General features: G+C 45.8%; 1 pseudogene; it reads left to right on the top strand.

The window, feature by feature from the left end:
* Positions 1-6500: 6500 nt before the first annotated feature.
* LOC138505142 (E3 ubiquitin-protein ligase UHRF1-like) lies at positions 6501-7983 on the top strand (annotated as a pseudogene).
* Positions 7984-23315: the final 15332 nt, after the last annotated feature.

Here is a 23315-nt window from a genome sequence, read left to right as displayed (position 1 = left end):
CCTATTCACCAGACAAGCCTCCCAGAGCATATATGGCATCCGGTATCACCATGGGACCCTTCTCACAACTGAAACAGATATAAACAGATGGTTCGCTGAATACTACAGCAAACTATACACTAACCCAGAAGCGATACTCCCAACCCGGATTGACTCCTTCCTGGCGGGCCTCCAACTACAAAATATAGACACCACCCTTATATCTGAACTACAAAACCTGATTACAACCGCAGAAATAATGGCACACTATCGGCAGGCAAGGCATCTGGGCTGGATGGCCTTCCAATAGACATCTACAAAACAATGTCTGACAGACTGGCCCCCCCTCCTGGAGATGGTTTTCGCTGAGGTCCGCAATCATGGCCAACATCCCAGTTCAATGCTTGCGGCTAACATCACAGTCTTACATAAGAAAGGCTGCGACCCGGAAGACTGTGGATCATACCCGACGATCTCACAGAGATTCACACCCTCTATTGGGCCCAACGCTGACACAATGGCACAAAATGCAAGCACTCCTGGGTGTGGATGTTCGGGCTGCCCCTGCATGGATCAATGTGAAGGCGATCCTATCGATTAGCCTAGACCACTCGCTTCACCCCAACCAAGACTACATATGGCCAGAGATTAAATGAATTGAACTATATAATGAACAATCCCCCATCGAATTCCAGGAGGCCAGCCAAATATTATAAATACCGAAAACAGACCGGCTGCGTTACCACACCATCACTGTGGTAGTACGCTCAAACATGACCGTGCAAACAATGCTAGCTAAACCATTACCGGGAGAACTCGAGATGAAACAGAATGTGACCCTCTACCCACATCTACATCCATTTTACACCATCTGCACCCCAAACAATACTAAACTAAATCAGATGCTAGCGACACAATGGTCCAACGACCTGGAGATCCTGATCGACCTGGGAGATATCTATAATTTCTTTGACGCTATACCCACAACCGCATATAATGTTCACTACAGGGAGATTCAATTCAAACTGATTCAAAGACTATATTACACTCTGAGTAAACTACATAGAATGGGGCTCACACATACACCTTCATGCTGGAGACACTGCGGGGGACTGGGTACAATGGGGAACATCCTATGGACCTGCCAGAAGATCAGGACGTTCTGTACAAGGGTTCACAAATTTGCCACTGGGGTACATAGAGTCACATTGGACTTAGCGCCGGGCCAAATGTTGTTTGGGCCCAGAGACGAGGACTAGCACAAAGATCCAATAGCTAAGAAACTAGTAGACACCGTCCCTTTTTGAGCCCGAAAAGTCCTGATCCTCCATTGGAAAACAGACACAGCCCCAACTAAACAGGCCTGGTTATCCCTAGTAAACAGAATATGCTCAATAGAATGCTCTGTCCTAAAACATTGAAACAAGCACATACAAGCTTGCTGCATGAGGACAGTGGCCGATACCTACCTCTAAAATATACATGACACCATACCATATACAATACGATACGACTCTGCACCTATTAATCGATCCATACAGACACGCTTTGAACCACATTTATGTGTACATACATGTGCAAGTTGGGGGGATTTGAAGATGGGTGGGTCGCTACCACATTGGTTGCGGGAACCAGGTGGGTATAGTGGAGAGGGGTGGGCGGGCTAGGGAATATAGGACGTAGGTGATGCACACCATGAATATGGAAACTGTCTAACCTACGACTACTCTTGAAATTGTGACATCTGTACTCCTTATTTCTCTTTGGTTTAAAAAACTTAATAAAAAGAGTTTTCAAAAAACAAAAAATAAATTGTCTCAGATTCTTTCATGGCATGTGGTTGGGAGGGAGCATATATTTAAAATGTACACAGCATGGAGCAGGCTGGCTCAGGACACGTCTTTTTCTTTTTGGATTCTTTATTTGCACTGCCTTCTATTCTCCCTCATCACTTGCCTTCGCCTGCTCAGTCACTCCACTATCTCTAAATTCTTCATACTCTCTCCTCTGTTCTTTCTACACCTCCCCTGTTCTGTCATCCTTCCCTCGCTCCCTTCAGATGTCCTGTTTATACTCTTACTCTTTCACCCTCCCTTTTGTGTTCTCGTATTCCCTCATGCATTCTTAATCAATTCTCTCCTTCATTCCCTTATTATTTAGTGTCCTTTGTCTTTGTCACTCCTTCCTGTTCCCCCAGTATCACTTCTTTTCCTCCTGTGCTGACTTTACATTTTGTTTAGTTTCTTTCCTTCTTTGTGTTTACTATTCTATTTGCTCTCTCTCTCATGCAGTCTCCTGGTTCTCCATCACTTCCATTGTCTCTTCACTCACTCGTTCTTTGGTTCAGTTGTTTGGATCGTCCGTCCTTACATTCTCTTTCTTATCTTCTCTCAAGTTCTTTCTCTTTCACTCCCTTTTAATCTCTCTTTCTACCTCCGATTTTGTCTCTCTTACTCCCCTTCTCCAGAGCACTGAAGTTGCTCCATGCCATCCCTGAGTATGTCATCCAGTCCAGGTGTTTCCTTCCCCCCACACCCCTTCCTGGTGTTTCCTTCCCCCCCTCCCCTTTCCTTTGCCCTTCCCCTTCCTGAGTATGTCATCCAGTCCTGGTGTTTTTTTTTCTCTCTCTCTCTCTCTCCCTCTCTCTCCCGCTCCCTCGCCAGCTATCCATCCTGCTATATGCTTCGTGCTCTCTCTTTTCCTTTTCCTTTCCCTCTATCTCCCACGCTCCCTCCCCTTCACTCAATCTCTTGCTTCCCTCACACTCAGTCTCTTGCCGTGTGCTCGTTCTTATTCATTTCCCACCTGTTCGGTTTCATCTGACCGAGTCACTCTCTCTCTGTCGCGCTCACTAACTGGGTCTTGCATAGCACATGTTCTGCAATTGGGTGGCCTCTTGGCACTAGCGATATACCGTGGCTCCCTCAACACGGCGCAGACCGTGATCCCGCGACCCTGCCACCGAGACAGCGGCAGGCACTGCCTGGGATACCACTTCACCCGAGTGCTTATTCGAGCCCCAGACTCTTCCCTCGTGCGTCAGGCGTCCACCGCCATTTTATTCACGTGGCGCGCTCAAGCGCGTCCTCATTCAATCGCTTACTCTCGAATTCCCTCATTACGCCTTGTTCACACATTGAGCACTCCAATGCTATTCTCATTGGAGGCACGCTTCAGCACGCGCTCATTTAATCAATGCTGCATTCTGAAGCGGGGAGACGAAACACAAAGGCACAACACTTCACTTCTTTCAATGCAAAGCTGTCTTGTCTGCCCTCTTATCGCCGGCACAAAGGCATACACAATTTCTATAATCAGGCAGCCGCTAATTGGCCCTTTGCAGTCTGGCAGCGCTCCACAAAGCGCTGATGCAGGAAACGCTGCCTTTTCCTCGACATGATTCCTAATTATAAACAGGCGGCACCTTTCCATCAGGCACATGTTTTTAGGGGGTCCAGATTCAGGGTCGGACTGGGGCATAAAATTGTCGCGGGCACCAATGAAAAAGCGTCCCACAGTCGCAAATGACAATTCATTCCTTTTGTGACAGACTGTTTGAGTAGTAGCCAAGGCGGAGGTTTTTGTGTAATGAAAATTGTGCATTTTAAATAATATTTATTCAGTGACACTGGTCAAAACTACTAGCCGCATGGTGAAGTAACTTATCAAAATGGTCCGCATGTGCCGAAACAGTGGCTCACTTTGACCCAAAAAACTGGCCCACACTAGCATTTTGTGGTTTTGGTTTAAGCATTGCACTTTAGGCCAATCTGAGCCTGTACAGTTTGGAAATTGTGCTTCTTTTCCCATAGGTTCAGTGCAGGCCTGTAGAATCTTATGCTGTTTCATTTTCTGTAAGATAAGGGTGCAGTTGGAAAAAAGTCTCAGAAAGTGGGTGAGTAATGCCGCCACAGTGAGGCCAAGGCTTATCCCATCTGTGAAGTCAAGGGCATGCCAATTACACACTGTTTCGACAATCGCCATCATCGACACTGACCTTCAGCCAAAGAGTGGGCTTTACTATTAGTCGCCTACGGATAATCTCCCTTTCTGCCCACGAGCCAAACAAGCTCTCAGAGCCTAATGTACTCCCATCTTATCTGGACCTTCCTATCCTTGCTACGTAGACCAGCTACCTTACAAGTTAGGGGTGAGTTATACCAAGCTCACAGCTTAAGGAACACAATATTACTTTGACTCACGGTCATTGTGTATCCCCCTACCCTCCTTGACACTTTCCTCAGGTTTACCCCATGTATTCCTTTACACTTCCAACCCTTGGTGCTGACACACCTGTCAGCTGGCTTGGCAAACTCAATTCTCTTTCCTTGTTAGCAAGAAGTGTTCTTACAAAACTGAGCTGGTTCTAGCCTTCAGATCACAAGGGTCCTCTTGAGCACCTCTGAAGTCCATCCTGCAATCAAACACCAACCACTACCAGCACCATTGGTCATCTGGTCTAGACACTCCCATCACATCTAAGAACACTACAGTGGTGTTAGGCACAGTATAACTATTCACAAACATAACATGTGGGTTGAAGTACCCACAACTGTATGTTATACGGATATTCCAAGCCATCAACGAGTTCTGTTATCCTACGTAGGCAGGTGGTATCTGGCAGAATGTCACAAAACTCTGAGTTTAAACTATCGATTTCACTTGCAGCTGAGCCGAGTAGGCATGATTCCTTGCAATCCATTTTATTTATTTATTTATTTATATATGTGGCGCCGAAATCCCACGGGCATCAGGGCGCACAATTACTCAAGTTTACAGACCAAAAAAACTGGACAAGGAAGAAAAGAGAGGAGAGAGACCAGAGGTCGAAGTGGGCGGGAACGGTCGGGAGCGGTATTTCCACACTTTTTTTGTTGTTGTTAAGTTTCACAGTTCCAATGCTTTTCTTTTAAAAATAAACAGTTCTAGAATGGTTTGGTTTTAAAATAAAAGTGTAAGAAGAAGTTGAAGCTTGCACTTCAGTGCACTGCACTGCACATTCCCCTGAAAAGCAGGTCAGTTTGTTTGGGGGTTTGGATTGTGCGTGGGACAGGGCACAGGGATGGGTTTTGTGGGAGCGGGGCAAACCAGCAGGGACATAGTTCCACTACTTCTTTTTGTACACTTGAACCACTGAGAGAGACCCTATCAGGTACTGTCAACAGTAGGTCCACTTAAAAGGTAAGGTTTTAGCGAACAATGAAACACCAGTGTGTTTACTTCGTATCGAAGATTCAGGGGAAACAAATTCTAGATCTTGACTGAGGGAAGGACCTGTCAAGACCAATAGTCAGTTTCAAACTAGGGCAGTTAAGCTGCCCAAGATTTGATGAGCGAAGAGTTGCTGCGGGTTTATAGCAGGATACCAGTGTTTTCAAGTCAACTGGGGCTGTTCTGTGAAGGCATCGGTGGACAAGGGTGGCTACCCTGAATTGTATGCATGAGTACACAGGAAGCCAGTGCAGATCTTGTCTGTAACTAGAGATGTGTTCTCTCCTGAATGTTCGTCTCATGAGCCGAATAGCATCATTCTGAATGATATGAAGTTTTTGGATGCATGTTTTATTTGCACCAATCAGGGGGGCATTGCATTAATCCAGCCTCAGCAGTAATATTGCTTGTGCTATGGTCACGCAGGAAGGGTCAAATGTTTCTTAGTAGGGGAAGGTAGTAAGTGCAATTCCTAGTGACCTGGTTGACATGGACTTCAGCACTCAGGGAGGGATTAAGTTGGGTGCCAAAGGTTTTAACTTTCCCTAGTACCGAGATACTACATTTCTGGATTTTAAAACTCCTCCGAGTTCAGTTTGGCTCTGGTTTGAGGGGACGCGAATAACAGTAGTTCTGGTTTGCCCCCATTGAAGCACATCCAGTTGTTTGTCATCCATGATTCAATCATGCTGTAAGTGCGTTGAAGGTTAGCTGAATCAAGGTCGAGGGATTAGCTGAGTGTCGTCGGCATGGTTGGTTAAAAAGTCCACAATTTCCTCAAGGAGGCCACAGAGAGGTCTGATGTATAGGTTAAAGAGTATGGGAGACATACAGGCTCCCTGGGGCACACCGCAGTTGATGGGGGCCGGCAAAGAAGAGGCATCCCCCAGCAATTTCCTAAGTCTCCCAAGGAATAAAGTAGACCTTGTGATCGAGGAAGTTGAACGCTGCCGACAAGTCTAATAGAACTAATAGTCCGACATTCCCTTTGTCCATGATCTCCAACAAATGAGTTTGGAGGTCAACGAGTGCCATTTCTGTATTGTGAGGTGGCCTGAATCCACGCTGCCTATCATGTAAGGTACCAGTGGATTCCACAGAGGCTTGAAGCTGTGACGTTCCCACTTTTATCTAGGATGTTACAGTTGGTAATTGGTCTTCGGTTGTTAGTGTCATTCAGATCTAGACCAGGTTTACCGGGGGATGGGGAGGGGTAACCGTTTACGCTCCCGATTCCCAAAAACAGTGTACTCTTTGTAGCAACTTTGCCGGTGTTCGCCTCGCTCTTCAAGTCCTTAACAGCTGCAGCTATGTGGATCCAAGTGCGCACCATGGATCGTATGGAGACTCACCGCATTGACTCTCTGTCGAAGCTCACTAAGGTGGAAGACATGCGCCTGAAAATCCACGAAGCTTTTGGTGTGGAAGCTGATCGTCAGCGGCTCTTCTATCGTGGCAAGCTGATGGAAGATGGCCACTCTCTTTTTGACTACAACATTGGATTAAATGTTCTTGTCCAGCTGCTACTGCGGTAGCTCCCAGTTACTAAAGAGAAGGACTCTGAACTTTCAGATGCAGACTCAGTCTGTGGCTCTAATCCGAGCGAAGCTGATAAAAACTCAAATCATGGGGAGGCAGTGTTGGAGGTTGATGCGCAGTCCAGCACTGCTGCTGGCGTTGTTGATCCTGGATATGGACTTTACAGGATCAATGACTATGGGGATGCCAGGGACCCCACGATGGCTGCATGGTTTGAGGCTCAGGTCGTGAATATAACGAGGAGTGAAAAAGGTAAAGCCACTGGAGAGTTTGAATCCAGATGAAGTTGTGTATCACCGGAAATACGACGACTATGCGGAGAGTGGAATTGTTCAGTTATGTGGTACCCCGGTGCGTGCTCGTGCACGCACAGTTCTCAAATTGAAGGAGCTGGAGGTTGGGCAAGTGGTTATGGTGAACTACAACATTGATGAACCTGAAGAAAGGGGCTTTTGGTACGATGCTTAGATTGAAAGGCAAAGGGACACGAGGACTATTAAGGAATTGTATGCAAAGATACTGCTGGGGGAATCTGGCGATTGCTTGAGTGAATGCAGGATACATTTTGTTGATGAAATTTACAAAATTGAAGCACCTGGCACTTCGAGTCCACTGCCTTCTGAAAGCCGAAAGAAGCGACAAAATGGACCAGAGTGTAAACACTGTAGGGATGACCCGAAGAAAAATCGCCGGATGTGTGCATGCCATCTGTGTGGTGGTAAACAGGATCCCTGCAAGCAAATAATGTGCGATGAGTGTGATATGGCCTTCCACATTTTCTGCCTAGAGCCATTGCTCTCAAAGATTCCGGAACACGATGACTGGTATTGTAAGGAGTGTCAACTTGATGTGAACGAAGTTGTACTTGCTGGGGAAAAGCTGAAAGAAAGCAAAAAGAAAGCAAAGATGGCATCAGCAAGCTCAGTGTCCCAAAGGGATTGGGGAAAGGGTATGGCATGTGTTGGTCGCACAAGAGAGTGCACAATTGTTCCTTCAAACCATTATGGCCCGATCCCTGGTGTTCCAGTTGCCACTGCATGGAAGTACAGAGTACAGGCAAGTGAATCTGGGGCACCTATCTTTTGGGCCAATGAACAGGCCCTTTTCTTGGCACCTATCTTTTTGGCCAATGAACAGGCACTTATCTTTTGGCCAAAGAACATAAAAGGCATCTGTTTTTGGCCCCTACACATCAGAAGTTTTCTATGTATGAGACATTTGTCGTTTGTTGACCTAAGGCGCAGCATTTGCTGACTAGATTTCTCATTGCCACAGATATGACATCTGTCTAGCGGATTTTTTGATATATGTCTAATCAAGAAAGCATTTTTTTTGTTGCAACAGAGACTGGGTATCTGAGTAATTAATGCGAATTATGTGGCATTATTTATATGTATTTTTTCATTCTTTTTCTTGTTTTTTCAAAAGTTCAGGTTACAATTTACCAATAATACATAGATAGATTCATTGTATGCTTTGTTTATTGTCTTTTGTGTCTGTTTAACCACATTTTCTTAGGGATTTACTGAATTGTGTATGTTTTTACGTTGATGCTAACTATATACATTTTTCTGCTTAAAGCACATCCTTTCTTTATATGTACAAGTGAATACAAGAGAACCAGTTGTCCTTCTTCATTACATTTAACCACATTTACTATGCAGCCTCTCTCTGTGTGTTTCTTTCTGGACATCATCAAGGTCTATGGACTTTTGGAGAAGCTCCACTAGTCATTTAAAAGGGTTCCCCAGAAAACAATTCCTTCTCTTAGAATTCTATTCGGTCTGGTAAGAACCCCCGCGTAGCAGTACTTCCCCTTTTGATTTATGGACGGAGGCTTTGACAAATTTGGTAAAGAAATGGGAAAATACCTCTGTTATCCAGAATCATTTTAGGTAGTAAAGCATTTTCTGGACAAGACGTGCGGCGCATGGTAGCAAGAGTTGTCTCCATGTCCAAAACAGTAATGGGCAAAAGCTTGAGTTTTGGCAGATCTTTATTCCCTTGTGACTTGTTCACTGGATATTCATTATGAGTGTTAGCCAGATCTTTTTAAATCTTTTCCTGAGCTTAGGGCACCTTTGCGGCAAAAGCCAGCTACACTTCCGTACAATCCTGGCCTGTTGGTGCGAAAGCTACAGACTGGGCTTAAGGTTTTTCCATGAGTTTCAAAATGTTAAATAGTTTTTTTAGAACTGTTATTAGCCTCATTCATCTGTTTGTTATAGAAGTTTTTTTTTGTTTCCGTAATGGCAGATTTGTAGGATTTTTCCAGTTTTTCCAGGAGGTTTTATTGGAATCAGAGGGATATTTTCTGGGATTGCGCTTTTCTTTTATCCTTTTTCTGGAGACTAAGCTCTCGAGTGAACCATTTTTGATGTCCAATGTTATCCCTGACTATTTTATTTCTAAGCAGGGCTAATTTGTTTAACATGCATGTCAGGACGGAGTTATAGGATGTCACAAGGAGCTCGGCTGAATCAAGACCAGATGTAGTGGACAGAATCTCATCGAGGCAGCCCTGGAGATCCGGAGTCTGCACCTTTTTTAAATTATAGCTAATAACAGTTTTCACTGCATTATTTGCTTTCGTGGGAGGGTCTTGTAATTGAATGTGGAAGTCAATGACATATTGATCTGACAATATACAGGGAGTGGTGCTGTCAACAATCACAACTAGGTTTCTTGCCACCACCCAATCCAACACGTTACTCTTTGCAGTGCTAGAATCACTGTTGAATACATGGTAGTCAATGTTGTTGAGGGCCAGTTCCAAAGCAATGGCCTCCGTATCAGTAGTGTTCAGGCGCCATCGGTTTAAATCTCCTAAAAATAGGGTGGAGCAATTTGGTCCATTTAGTCCACCTAGTAGCTGTGTAATTTCAACAGTGAAACTAGGCATCTCGCTGGGAGGACAATATATCCGTATGAACTTAACACAGCTGCAGTGAGTTGGTGCAATTTTTAGGTGGAGAATCTTCGCAGTCATGATATTGACTAGGGGCTTTGAAATATTTGAGTTTGTTTTTAGCAAGGAATGCTATGCCTCCCACATGACACTGTTCCCGGTTCTTACAGACAATGGTGTAACCCTCAGGAGAGGCCAGCCTGATCATTGGACCACTGGCATCTGTAATCCATGTCTCTGTCAAGCACAGTATGTCCAGATCTAGGTCAATGATGTAAGTCGTGTATATCTTCCTTGGCTGCGGGGCAAAGAGCTGGTTGCTTAGCTTGTTTGGATGTAGCTTGAACGTGGCTGGCGTTGCCTAGTTCGGAGGTGGAGGCTGGTCAGCCACTTCATTTTAGCTGCAGTTATTTATTTATTATTGCCAAGCGGTTCGCCTTCTTAGCTGTCAGTAGGAGATTTAAATTATTCGCATGACCCAGGGTGTTAACAAATGATGGTCGCAAATTGAGCGGGAGCTAGCATAATCTATAATGTAGCTGCCACTCACGATTTTACTAGCATAAGGGGGGCAAGGTAAGGAGTGTTGGAAGAGTCTCCAGCTGACAGCGGGCAGCCTAGAACAGCCACAATCCGGAAAGTATCAGGGCGTGAGAGGTACACCGAGGGGTTCACAGGGATAGTAGGCTGGTGTTTCACAATTGTGTACACAAACCTACACATAACTCTGTTGAAAGATGATCATTTCACGCTGAGATGCCGAGTTCCGGTGTGAACAGGCGAAGATCGGCATGCCTCTGAAGCACCTGCGCTGAAGCACCTGACGTTTCAGGATATAGGGTTGGAAAGCTGGGTAATGTAGTCTCCGGCAGTACAGACAACTACAGAACCTGGCATCCAGGAGAGTGCTTTATCTCTCTGCGGTAAGGAGGCAGTGATGGAAAACAGAGCGCGTAATGCGCACAAGAAGCCAGATGCACAAGAAGCAATTCGATTTCAAAACAAATATTGGTTTTATACAAAAAATTAATGTAGATGAAAATTGAAAGTGGAAAATCTTTTAAGAGTGCAGTTTCCCCAGACAAGAAATTTTACAATAAAGCAAGTACAGTTTGGTATGATTCTATGAACAACTATATTAGTACAACAGCATGACAGACACAGAGCGCTAATCAACAGCGGGCGAGAGGCTCAGCTGTTTTCTAGCGGCAAAAACCGGCTTGCCTCCAAAGCGCCGTCCATCTTTTTCACCCCCAATTTCCTGGTGTTATCTTATTTTCTAAGCGTGATGGAGTTGATGATCAAAGACGGACAAAACAGATGAAAATTCCAACAAAACTTTATTGTTCTTGGCTTTGTAATTCTTTACCCAGAATGCAGGGTTGTATATGAATTGTTCGTATTCCAACTGTTCGAATGACAATTGACCTTTTCACAATTGACCGAATTGTGAAGGTCAATTGTAACATATATGCGGGGGAAACCCCCCGCAACCCCCCACCCAACCCAAACCCGCCCAAAAACCCTTATACATATATATATATATATTACCAAAGCGAGATTATATATATATATAACGTTCCCAACGCGCACATTTTTGCACTTTGGGGAGCCTTAATTTAATGGCTTTTTTAATATGTTTGTGCCGTCCTGTAAGGCACTAATAAAGATTATCTTTTAACACGAACTGGATGTCCGGACCAACTGTTTTGGAGGATTGAAGAGTGCTGCTCAATTTTACCTGATTGCATCAGTGTGAAGAGAAAAAGATATATATATATATATATATATATATACATACGGTCAATTGTGGAAAGGTCAATTGTGACCCTTTACATGTGGTCAACTGTTCATTCAAACAATTGTAAACGAACAATTTGGGTAACACCCAATGCAGCACTCTGGGCAAAATGACATTGCAGTTCACTAATGTTTTCTTTGCTCAGGTTCACTGTATGCTGGGCACTACACACAGTTCTCCGTCAAAGGCGCCAGATTCTATTCTTCAGGCATCTTCTCATCACCCTGGTGTCCAGCCTTGCCACTAGACTGTTGATATTGTTCCTAAATCCGCCAGTGGCGCTCCCAGCATCGTAATACTCTTTTCCACTGAATTATTGGGAGCCCCTCAACTGAGAATGAACATGTGACAAATGCCCTGTTCTCTGGAATTTCTCCTGCTCAGGAGGCTCTACGGACACGTTTTAGCTCACTGCACCCTTCACAGAGGAGAAATATCAATTTCTATACCAGTGGTGGCAGATCCTCCCGAGTGGGAACCTCCCCATAGAATAGGTTGTTTGGCCATGTTGTTTTTGGTACTGGGGCTCCCAGCCCATTTTCTGAATTTTTAGGAACTTGGGATTTCACCCTAAGTTACCCATGGAAACCCAAACTTGGACTCCCCAATCACTGTGCCTTAGAGAGGCTCAATTTCACCTCACTGATGAGGGCCAACAAGGCTGAAACACTTGTATGGGGTTGCTGTTGGTGGTACTCTTGCTCAGAGGAGAACTGCCTGGTATTTCGGTGCTGGACATCACAAGTGGGTGGGACCAGACTGATATGCACATGGATATTTCTTCTCTGTGAAAGGTACAGTGAGCTAAAACGTGGTAGACCCTCTCAAGCACCCTCTCAAGCGGGGTCCTTCCAATATAACAGGTTATTTGGGTGCGTTCGTTCTCAGTAGAGGGGTTCCCAGCCCTTTTTGTGCGTTCATAACAGAGTGATAAGTGGACATATAAACTAGGTGGAGGATTGAACATGGGACGGAGACCGCACACCCCAACATTACACTTATAACACAGCATGGAGAGTTATATACATCTATTAACAGATGGGGTGAATTAAAGGGGTGCTGACACTGTATGGCACACTTGGTAATGTAGCTTATCATTCTTTGTGGTCACCTGGCCCTGCCTTCACCGTACACCTTTATGTAGATGTCTTCAAGTAGTGTCAACTTGCTGTATTGTAAATGTGCAGTTTGGGAAAAATACAATAGTGAACTTTGGATAATGCATACAGTCGCAGGGTAAAGAATGAGCATCTTCAGGGCTCCTGATAAGTTGCCTACCAGCCTATTTTCCTTCCTTAAATCGGACCAAAAATCCCAGCAAAGAAATGCAGAGTGTAACAGACACGTGTGTCTGACCCATTATGCCACTTTCACTGCTCAGCTGATGGGTTTTGATGACTGGCATGAGCAGCACTTGATAGGGCTGTGTGATGAGAAGACAGCGTACATCAAAACAATGTCTTATTTCATTTATGCGAATTGCTTGCTACAAGAATATTTGGATTTAGAAAAATAGCTATGCTTTCAAATGAACTTTCTAAAATAGGGAGTGCTGACAACCTTGCAAAATACCTGTCAGGGGTTGATTAAGCTATGTATAAAGTAGCACTGCCCTCTAAGACAAGGAACATTTCCTGGAGAAAAAGGCTTGCATTTGGGCCAATTTGCATACCCACAATGCCTTGCTGTTGTGGCTCATAACTGGAGGTGAACTTCCAGCAATGGCTGCTAGGTGGCACTGTGGAACGTGCGACTTGGCTCAAACGGACTGTCCTACTTTCAAATAGGAAGTAAGATATTCGTCTCTCAAATTCTTACCTGGAGCCCTGAGCATCCTACCCATCCATCTCTGGATTTTGGTCTGTGGGTATGGACGAAAAGTATTCAGACAGGTGTTTGATTTATTGAGGATCTTGGGAAATTATGACAGGAAAAGGCAGGCCACACGTGACCAGGTCCCTGTCCTTTTCCCCACACGTCGCAGCACCCGATGACGTACTTAACCTCTTGATCCCCGGTCTCCAGGTCTGGTCCTCAATATTCAGGGGTGGACTGACATTCAAAAATGGCCCTGGAAATAATGTTCAAAGTGGCCCCTTATTACACCTTTTCAGAAAGCCCAATCCTTTTCCTATTAGAACATTCTGAAATAAAATAGATCACCACACAAAAGAGACCCAGGGTGCAAAGGCCTACTGCAAAATCTCCAGGGTTCCCTATAGGCCAGTCCACCCCTGTCAGTATTCAACTCCACTACTTGTTTTCAGAATATCCCCAGAAACGACTTTTAAATGTTATGAATGTAAATGGCAGTTATTTACGCAGTCACTGTCATCCTGAAAACCTGGCGTGTCCTGATCTCGTGTTACCCTGTACAAAATGCACGGGACCCTGTGATTCGCGCGCTTCTTGTAATTACATGACCCGCGCGTTAGCACCTGGGAGACACGTGCCATCTGAATTCCATCTGATGCCAACGAAAGACTAATTGTGCCAAGGGCAGAGTCGGACTGGGACAACAAAATCAGCACAGGCACCAATGTCTTGCATTTCAGATCAGACTTTTTGTGTACTACCCAAGAGGGTGTTTTGGGTAAAATATGTTGTAAATGATGCATTTTAAAGCATATTTGCTTAGTAACTTTGGTAAAAACTAGTGTCCTAACTTTTGAAACTGGCCCACTCTGTCCCACAAATCTGGCCCATTCTGCCCAAAAGAATCAGGCCCATTTTAGAGACAAGGGCTGGATCTTCGGGCATTGCCCTACTGGCCAGTTCGAGTCTGGTAAAGGGAAACGTTTCATGCCCTGTGCCCTTCACACACTTGCTGAACGAAGGCAACCACCTCTCTCATTGTTTCACGCTCACCATTTCCTTTTAAGTTACTATGATTGGAATGCGGGTATTATTGTACATAAACTGCGATTGTCTGAATTTTTGGCAATGCTACTGAAAGTTACCATCCTTTTGTGGAAGTCCCATCCTTGCTCTCTGCATCGCTGAATGTACAGTGACCTACTTGGCAATCGTGTCTGCAGAGGTGGGAGTGTGGCGAGAAGGCTGTGAAGTTGTGCCTAGGGTTACCTCTACAGTGTTTGCAGAGTGATGGAGGACCATGCAACCTGCAGGGTTCCAGGATCGCAGGGCTGCACGATCCAGCAAGAGACTCGCAAGGCTGCCTGCAGGGCTCCACGATCCAGCGAGAGACTTGCGAGGCTACCTGCAGGCCTCCAGGATCCAGCGTGAGACTTGCAAGGCTACCTGCAGGGCTCCACGATGCAGCAAGAGACTCGCGAGGCTGCCTGCAGGTCTCCACGATGCAGCGAGAGACTCGCAAGGCTGCCTGCAGGGCTCCATGATGCAGCGAGAGACTCTCGAGCCAACCTCCTAGGCTCCACGATCCAGCGGAAGGGCAGCTATTGAAGCAGTCTGCACACACCTGCTGAGGGTGACAGATTCCAAATGCATTGGGGCCACTGGGGCTCACTAAGCACCAATCCTGCCACTTCCACCTCAAGCTACTGAGACGCATCTTCCCTTGTCTCACCTACCCCCATAGACTGCCAGCAGATATGTCAATTATCATGTCTAGACTTGACTATGTGAACTCCCTATACCTGGGTGCACCTGCCTTCCAACTAGACACACTTCAAAGAGTCCAGAACTCTGCAGCCAGGATCCCCCTTGCCCTTGGCTGAAGGGATCACATTACACCCTACACTGGCTCCTGTTTGGGTGACAAGCCACTTCCAAAATCACATACATTACTAACCGAGCCGTGCAAAAAACCAGCCCCAAATACGTACAAGAGAAGATTGCGTCCTACCTTCCAACCCGCAACCTGAGGTCAAGCACTGCCCTCCTCCTAGTGGTCCAACTCTCCAAATCAGCCAGGATCGGCGGGTTCTCCTTCTCAACCCTGGCGCCAACAATCTGGAACTCTCTGCCCCACCCACCCCCATCATTCGACACATGCATGACTACATGGTGTTGCGAAAAGCATTCCAGACCTGGATCGTCCCTTAAATCATCCAAAGGACCCACCAGACAATTTGACCGTCTGCGAAACCATGTCTACAGGCTAACTTTCCACGGCTAAGGAAAGGCCAAGAACCCACTACAAGGGATAGGTAAGTGCCTGGGACAGGGAAACCTGGGACTAGAAGCATTTAATTATGCATGGCTATGTACCACACTTAAAGGTTTGACAAGGTACTATGCTCTGTAGATGGGTGATGTTCTAGTGAGTACTGCCCTTGGAAGGGACAGCATTGCATTGCACCTAGCAACCTTTAGCCATGTATAGCGCTTAGAATACTCAGCCACCCACTGCACCTGAAAGATTCTGACATGCATGGCACTTAAGAAGATGACCTGGTTCAGCGCTTGAGTGTCTTCTATTCCTGGAGGATCGAGCCAGGTATTGCATAAAGTATTTGACATCATCTCTGCCCTGGAAGCTTATAATTCACAAGCAATACCCAATCAGGTAGACACAGAAGATCTGTAACACCTTGGTCCTGTTTTGCACTTAAATGACCTTAGCATTATTATTACACTCAGCAGCCCTAGCCATGCCTGTTCCTCTGCACCTGGAAGCTACTGGCCTCGTAAAACAGGTGGGAGGAGACCAAACACAGCATTGCTTGAAACGTGAAGCCCGGGAAGGTACGGCCATTTATTGCAGCTAGAACTGACACTCAGGCTAGAGTTAGAGGTTCTTGAAGCACCAGACCCCTGTAAATGTGAGCATAGTTAAATCGGTAGGCACAGGAAGGCAATCAGGGACAGGGATGGCTTTTCAACTCCACAGATACTAACACAAACCTCCCACTACCTTGACCCTCTGCTCAGCAACAACAATAGAATGCAGCTACCCCCCACGATTAAGTCGACCTAGCTGCACAGCTAATTATATACCACCTAGCACATCACGATGAGCTTTAGAATGCAGCTTTCCCACATGATAAATTCAGCCTAGCTGCACACATAATCTCACATACCTCCTACAAACGGCACAGCACCACCTCCAGTAGAATGCAGCTATCCCACATGATAAATTCAGCCTAGCTGCACACATAATCTCACATAGCTCCTACAAACGGCACAGCACCACCTCCAGTAGAATGCAGCTATCCCACATGATAAATTCAGCCTAGCTGCACACATAATCTCACATAGCTCCTACAAACGGCACAGCACCACCTCCAGTAGAATGCAGCTATCCCACATGATAAATTCAGCCTAGCTGCACACATACTATCTGTCTCACATACCCTGCACACTACAGCTAGCATTAGTGTGCAGCTACCCACAAAAACATTTATTTGACCATCTCTACTTACCTCGATTTTGGTTCCCGAGGGCATTCAACCCACAGAGCGTTGAGACCATACCAATGGTGAAAGGTGTTATGCAAAAGCCCTTTAACATACCATAACCATCCTTCATTGCTGTGGCCGGGTGAGTACAACACGATGGGAATGCCAAGAGTTTACGGGAGTGGCATTATACTGGCTTAAGTGAGCAGAGGTGGGGGATCATGAAAACAGGCTGAGTTCAGACCTGCTGGTGGGGTGGCCATTCCCGTCACTGCGGTAGAAGCGAGTGGGGGGCTTACAGGAACCCTAAGTGTGCGGCAGCCTGGAAGCTGCGGTGAGTGGTGCAAAAGAGCTGGTGATACCACAAAACCTTGTTAATGGAACTAAATAGCACCTGAAAGGGTGTGGGAGAGGCGATGCAGAGACCATGGGACATCATTAAATGACGGCAATATTTTGTATGGAATTGGGGTGCATGAAGTGGTTCTAAGACCATAGAGTTGGTGAGCAGATCCCCATATCCATAGTGGTGACAACATTGGGCCTATTCCATGCGAAACAGAACAAAAGACTTGAGTTTTAAGGACAGGGTAACTACTTTTGAGCTGAACTCCCAAAAATCAACGTTGAGGAGCTCAACATATACATATTGTAAAGCCAAGGATAGTGGGGAACTGACTCAGCGGTTTCCGTGGAAGAGGCCGACCTGCCGAGGCACTGAAGCCAGTGTGGATGGGAAGTGGCTCCACCTTCCCCCGCACAGAGGAAGAAAGCTGAGCAGGCAAGTCTAACCTAGGAAGCCAATGATACCTTATGGTGCCTGCATAATAAAGAAGCTCAAGGAGATGGGAGGGAAGGCAGAGACAGTGAGGTGATGGAGTGTGGTGAAGGGCCTGCATAGAGAATTTAAGTGGAGAAGGGTAGGGTACGGTGGGCACTCCAATGATCTCATATACTTCATGCAGAGGTGGTGAAGTCAAGGAGGATGTTGTTGGGAACCTTACAGTCTAGGCAACCAGGAGTAATGTGGCGATGTGGAGGCTTAGTTTGTAATTCAATGGCCCTGAAGGGTGCCTGCAGAATGAGTGACCATACAGAGATGGGGCGATCATGGCAGCTACTGAGAACAACTCCATAATACCTGTCCGAGACTGGACATTCAGGCAGATGACTTCTGGGGAAGTTGCAGAAGGTGGGAGCACATTGAGTTCATGCTAAAACAAGGAGGTGTACCTTATATGCACACATACCTTTATTCGGCCCTTCATGAATCATAGAATTCTGACTTCAAAATGGCATTTCACAAGTTTGTCTCCCCATCTCCAGCCTTTTCCTCTGCTGCTCCTCATGGAGTGATCACATTGTTTTCCTTTTCTGTGCCACCCCACTCTACCTTTTGTTTTTTTGGGGGGCTGCTTGCTTCTGGTAAGCTTTGTGCTCCCATACCATTTTAGAATCTCCTTGTATTTCCTCTAACACTGGCCCTCAAATGACCGTCCAGCCTGTGCCATGCTCTTGTTTATAACCATCACCCCTTTGTGCCTCCCCTTTTCCCTTGGTGTAGCAGAAAGGGGGGCTTGGATGAGGATAGGTTATTTCCCAACTGTAAGTTTCACCTTTTATATGCTGCCTTTGAGCTTTTGTCCTGCATCAATGTCATGATCGCAGTATTGCATGTGGGTCATGCTGGCATCCACTGCCTCTCTGTGGGGGCTGTGAGAAACCTGAAGGTGTAGAGGAGGTCCCAGATACGGCCTGCACTCCAGCCCCCCATTTTGAGCTACCAGGAACATACTCACCAAGATATGTGACGTATGAGGAACAAATAAACCAACAGAGACCAGCACTAGGATTCTGCCAAGTGCCCATCAGAAGAGCAATACCTGTTGAAGTTCCTATAACCAGACAACCATGGGCAACATGGTACCCGTTGAGACAACCGTACCAGCAGTTGACACGAAATTAAGACTACTTACAAACTGTCCCCGAAGAGATCCAAAGAGCCTTAATGGAAGGCGAATGGTGACGACACAAAGGCCCGGACAGACGTACCAATGACCGAATCAACAAGCAAGGGATGACACGCAAGGACGAACAGCTATAAATATAGACGTAATGGATTTCAAAAGAAGAAACGATGTTGCAACACAAAGAGACGTAACCGCGAAAGTAAGATGAAAATATGCAACTAGTTAACGCCTGTAAATAGGCTTGAAATGCAAGAAGCTAAGGAAACGGTACTGCTTGCTATGCTTAGTAGGAGAATAGAGCAGCAAGCACCAACTATACATATATTTATATCTACCTCAATTACTCACATTATACAAGTGCGACTCCATTTTACATAAAGCAGAATTATACCCAGGCTGCAAGGGGTCTAACAGGTCAAGGTTCATATTCCAGCTGAAGCGAGAAGGAAAAAACGGAATCAAAACTGAGCAAGAAGCAGCTCATGCCTGGGAATTCGAGGTCAACCTAAGGAAGTGAGGAGAGCGGCTACTTCGAAGAATCGAAACTTCAGAGCATAGCAGGCTGCCCCGTGAAGGACAAGATGAGGAGGCCCAGGCAGGTGGCCAGGCCGAAGAGGAATCAAATACACAAAACAAAGGAAATTTAAGCAGATTCACAGTAAACTATCACGTGACCAGCCAGGCGCGAAGAGGTACCAACGTCTGATGTCACCCAGAACCCGAGGATGCCATAACTATAAGAAGCTACAGTTCTGAGGCCATCCTCAGCCAACTAATTGACACATTGGGTGTCCATTCTGCATGCTGCTAATTAAAGTGGAGATTTATGTCCAGGGGTGTAACCTGCGCAATCACAATGGACCAAATAATCTAGGGTCCTATAGCTAGAGGAACCAATGAGACGTCGTACTTGTAGTGACGTTTATCACGAGTGATGTAGAGGGATGGGCATAGACGCCCACCCGATGAGAGTTATCCAATCCTCACACTCTGTTACCATATACAGATATAGCATCTATGCTATGCTTAAGTTACCTTTCCCGACCAATAGAATTGCATGACAAACTTTGAGTGTTACACGTCAATGATGATGAATTTTGCCTACAGAGAATTGCTGTTTGAATGAAGAATTTGGGAGTTGAAGCGAGACGGGCAATCACATCACTGTTGATTTCCATTGTTTCCCCGTTTTTTGTACTTGTCATTAAATGGACTTCCCTTTGCCAAACTACTGAGTTGTCCTCATTGATTTGTGTTGGAGTAAGAGAATCCTGCACCCCATCCTCCTCAAGGTGCAGCTATCTCGTCTTAAAAGTACTTGAGAGCGAGCTCTGATCCCATGGGCCCGTCAGAGGTCGCTCCGCCCTCTTGTACAAAGGTATTCTCACCACTAAGCCCCCAGATCCTCTTCTAAGGTGGCCAGGGAAAGGCCATTGCTCTTGGATTCCGACCCTGGGGTTGGAGAAGTGGGGGAGGATCACCTGGATGGAGGGTTCTTTGGGATTGGGATTAGGGTGTCCACAGGAGAGGCATGGTATCCTCCCTTTCCTCTTGAGGACCAACCTAACCTTCCCCTGACCTTTATGGGTAACTATAAAGCTGTTCCCCTCATTTGCCCACATGTGACACATGACTGTACTGGGACGAGGAAGAAGCGACTAAGAGTAATGATTACTACACCATTTCACCACTTTAGTACTCGGACGAGGAAGAGGCAACTACGAATAATGAACACTGCCTCATTTCACTACTTAGTACTGGGACGAGGAAGATGCCTACAAAGGGCTGTGAGGGTAGCCATGTCCTTTTTATTATGTTCAGGCAAGTCTAATTAGACATTCACACCTGCAGCCTATCAAAGGGCTGCAGGTGTAAGCAGTGGAGCATAGAGGAGAGTAACTCGGGAGGCCTGTGTGGGAGAGACCAGCAGGGGACCTTGTTTGAGAAGAGGCAGCTGTGGTTGGACCTGCGAAGGAGCCAGCACACCAGCAAATATCCCAGAGGGCTTGCAGAGCCCAATGTGAGTACTCGCCAAATAACCCTGGGGATCAATCATAGCCTTCAAGATCAGTAGACTGGTAACCCAAGTTTAAGACTGGGTCTCTTCACTTGAGGGTTACCTTTCCCTTGATGCACCTCTCTATTTGGTAATGTGTTACAAACACAGATGTAGTTCAATTGAAAGAGCAGAAGAAATAGCACCAGGTAAACACCAGGCTGTGGAAACAAAGAAAGATTTTACAACCCATACTTGCCCATAGGAGTCGTCCAGTGGTAAAAAAAATCTCTTTTTAATCTTACGGGAAAGAGTGAGGTCTGTGGCAGATGAGCTCAAGGAACTATCCAAGAGAACACAGAAGAATACAAGAGGAGAGGAGAAGAGAAAGGGGGGGGTGGATAAGTAATGTTAGTAGGGACCTAACCCTGGGCGGCACGAGGACGCACTGAGCACAAGAGGATGAACAGAACAGAATATATACTGCAGAGCGTCCATGGATCATGCATCAACTCAGGGTCCCTGAAGTTATGTCCATGATCTGAAGGTAAAACCAAAAATGAACACAGCAGTCAAAGAAATCCAAAAGCCAATCCGTAAAACAGAAATAGTTAGTTGTCTGGGATACTATAATACAAAGATCAAAGCAGAATCCAAAAGGCAGTACAGGACACAAAATACAGGGTCAAGAGTTTAGCTTCAGGAGACAAGGAAAAGAACAAGCGGGCACTTACGTTCAATGAGAAGCACCAGCGCCATTGTAGGATCATACCTTACGTCTGTATGGGCGGAAGAAACTGTGCTGACGTCGTGGCTCGCGACGGGTAACCATGGTGACAGCAGGTTGTACCCGACGCGAAGGCGCAATGATTGGGCATGCTGAGTGCATGCACTGCTTTGGCGCAAACAGCCATGGCAACCGGCAACGCTGCATAAAGGGAGCTGCAAAAATTCGATGATTGCATAGTGATCGCACTACAGCACGTTGGACCGTGACACCCAAAGCCAGTGGGCCGTGTACTTGATGCAGGTCTGAGAGCCTCTGTGACAGCGAGCGAGAAGCAGGAGCTGTGAGAGAGCCCAAAGAAGAGAGGACACCGCCCACGTCCGTAAAGAAGCATTCCAATTGCTGGCGTGCAGAGGGAAACACCTGGCAAGCAAGCAGGGCTCGAAAAGGTGGACTTCTGGCTTCAGAAGCAGAGAAGCAGCAGGAACCACGGGAAGGAGACGCAGAGAGCCAGCAAGTGTCAGGGAGGGTGCTCAAACATGGGGCAATCCATTGCGGACTGCATATAAGTATTGGTCCTCGAAATTAAGCCAAACAAATGCATAACCTTAAAATTAAGCGACATGAATGCATATTGAACACCAAATTGAATGAAACCCTGAAGTTAAGCATATTAAATACTGAATGGAATAAAACGTTATGGGCCAATTAAATAAAGAGAACAGCCAAGGTGCCCATGTAAAAACAAATTATGGAAAAGGGCACAAGTGTGACAGAGAGTCATAGAAAGGTGGGGTATGAACAAAACACTCTCAGAGTGAACCTTAATGAGTGAATGCTGTGCGGCAAGGCCAAATACTGGCAAGAGGTGTGTGACACGTGATGGCAAAGCCAAGATGCTGATAAGGAAAAGCCGGAGGAATGTAAATCTGCAATTAAAGGTCAAGAGGCTGATAAAGCGTAACTGAGTAAAGGTGACTTGGTACGGTTCTACGTTATTTCGCTGCGGTATTTTTCATCGCAGTTTTTTTCATTGCCGTTTTTTTTTCGTAAAACTCGTTTTTTTTTTTTTTTTTTTTTTTTTGGGGGGGATTACACCCCCTAGCCCCCCTTTTTTAATTTTTGTATTCCCTTACACCCACAACCATAAATTAATTTTTTAACCCCCCCAAAAAAAACGATGAGTTTTTTTTCGAAATAAAAACGGTGGTGAAAAAACACGCGATGAAAAATACCGCGGTGAAATGTTTGTATACCCTTGGTACACAGGGACAAATACTAAACAACCTGTGTGGGCTGGAGAGTCCAGGGATTCTGGTTGCACGACCTGTGATGGGTTGAACATTCAGTCTCACAACTGCGCCTAGAGCAGTGAGCCCTGAATGCTGAAACCCAAGGCCATTGTAAAAGAAACTAATGAAGAGTACTGTAAGTGAACTGGTGAGGCAGACCAGAAAGAGGGTCAGGTCGACCTTGAATTGTGTTAAACGTGTTGAAAAGACTGAAACAAGTATAAGTGGTGAAGTTAAATTATTGGGGAAGCAAATCCTGAGACTTCAGGAACTGCACGTGTTGTATTGAGAACTGAGACTCAAGATCTTTTGTTTGTGAACTAGGTTGCTTGGAACTTGGTGAAGGGAACCCTGAGGATTGTTTGGAACTGTATCACCCTTAACTTGAAAAAGGTAATCTTGAGACTTTTGTGGAACTTTCTAACACTTGGGGAAGGGGAGCTGAAACTGAGCTGCGAGTTGGAAGATGCTTATATCTTTCAGTTAAACACTATTTCTATTATTATTGACATACCTACACATTGTTTAGCTCTAGTTGTGAGGGCAAGCTTAGGTTTTGAACACAGACAGA

Source organism: Ambystoma mexicanum, chromosome 11, assembly GCF_040938575.1.
Source record: "Ambystoma mexicanum isolate Mex_15411 chromosome 11, UKY_AmexF1_1, whole genome shotgun sequence".
Classification (NCBI taxonomy): Eukaryota; Metazoa; Chordata; class Amphibia; order Caudata; family Ambystomatidae; genus Ambystoma; species Ambystoma mexicanum.
This window is presented reverse-complemented; position numbering and strand designations above follow the sequence as displayed.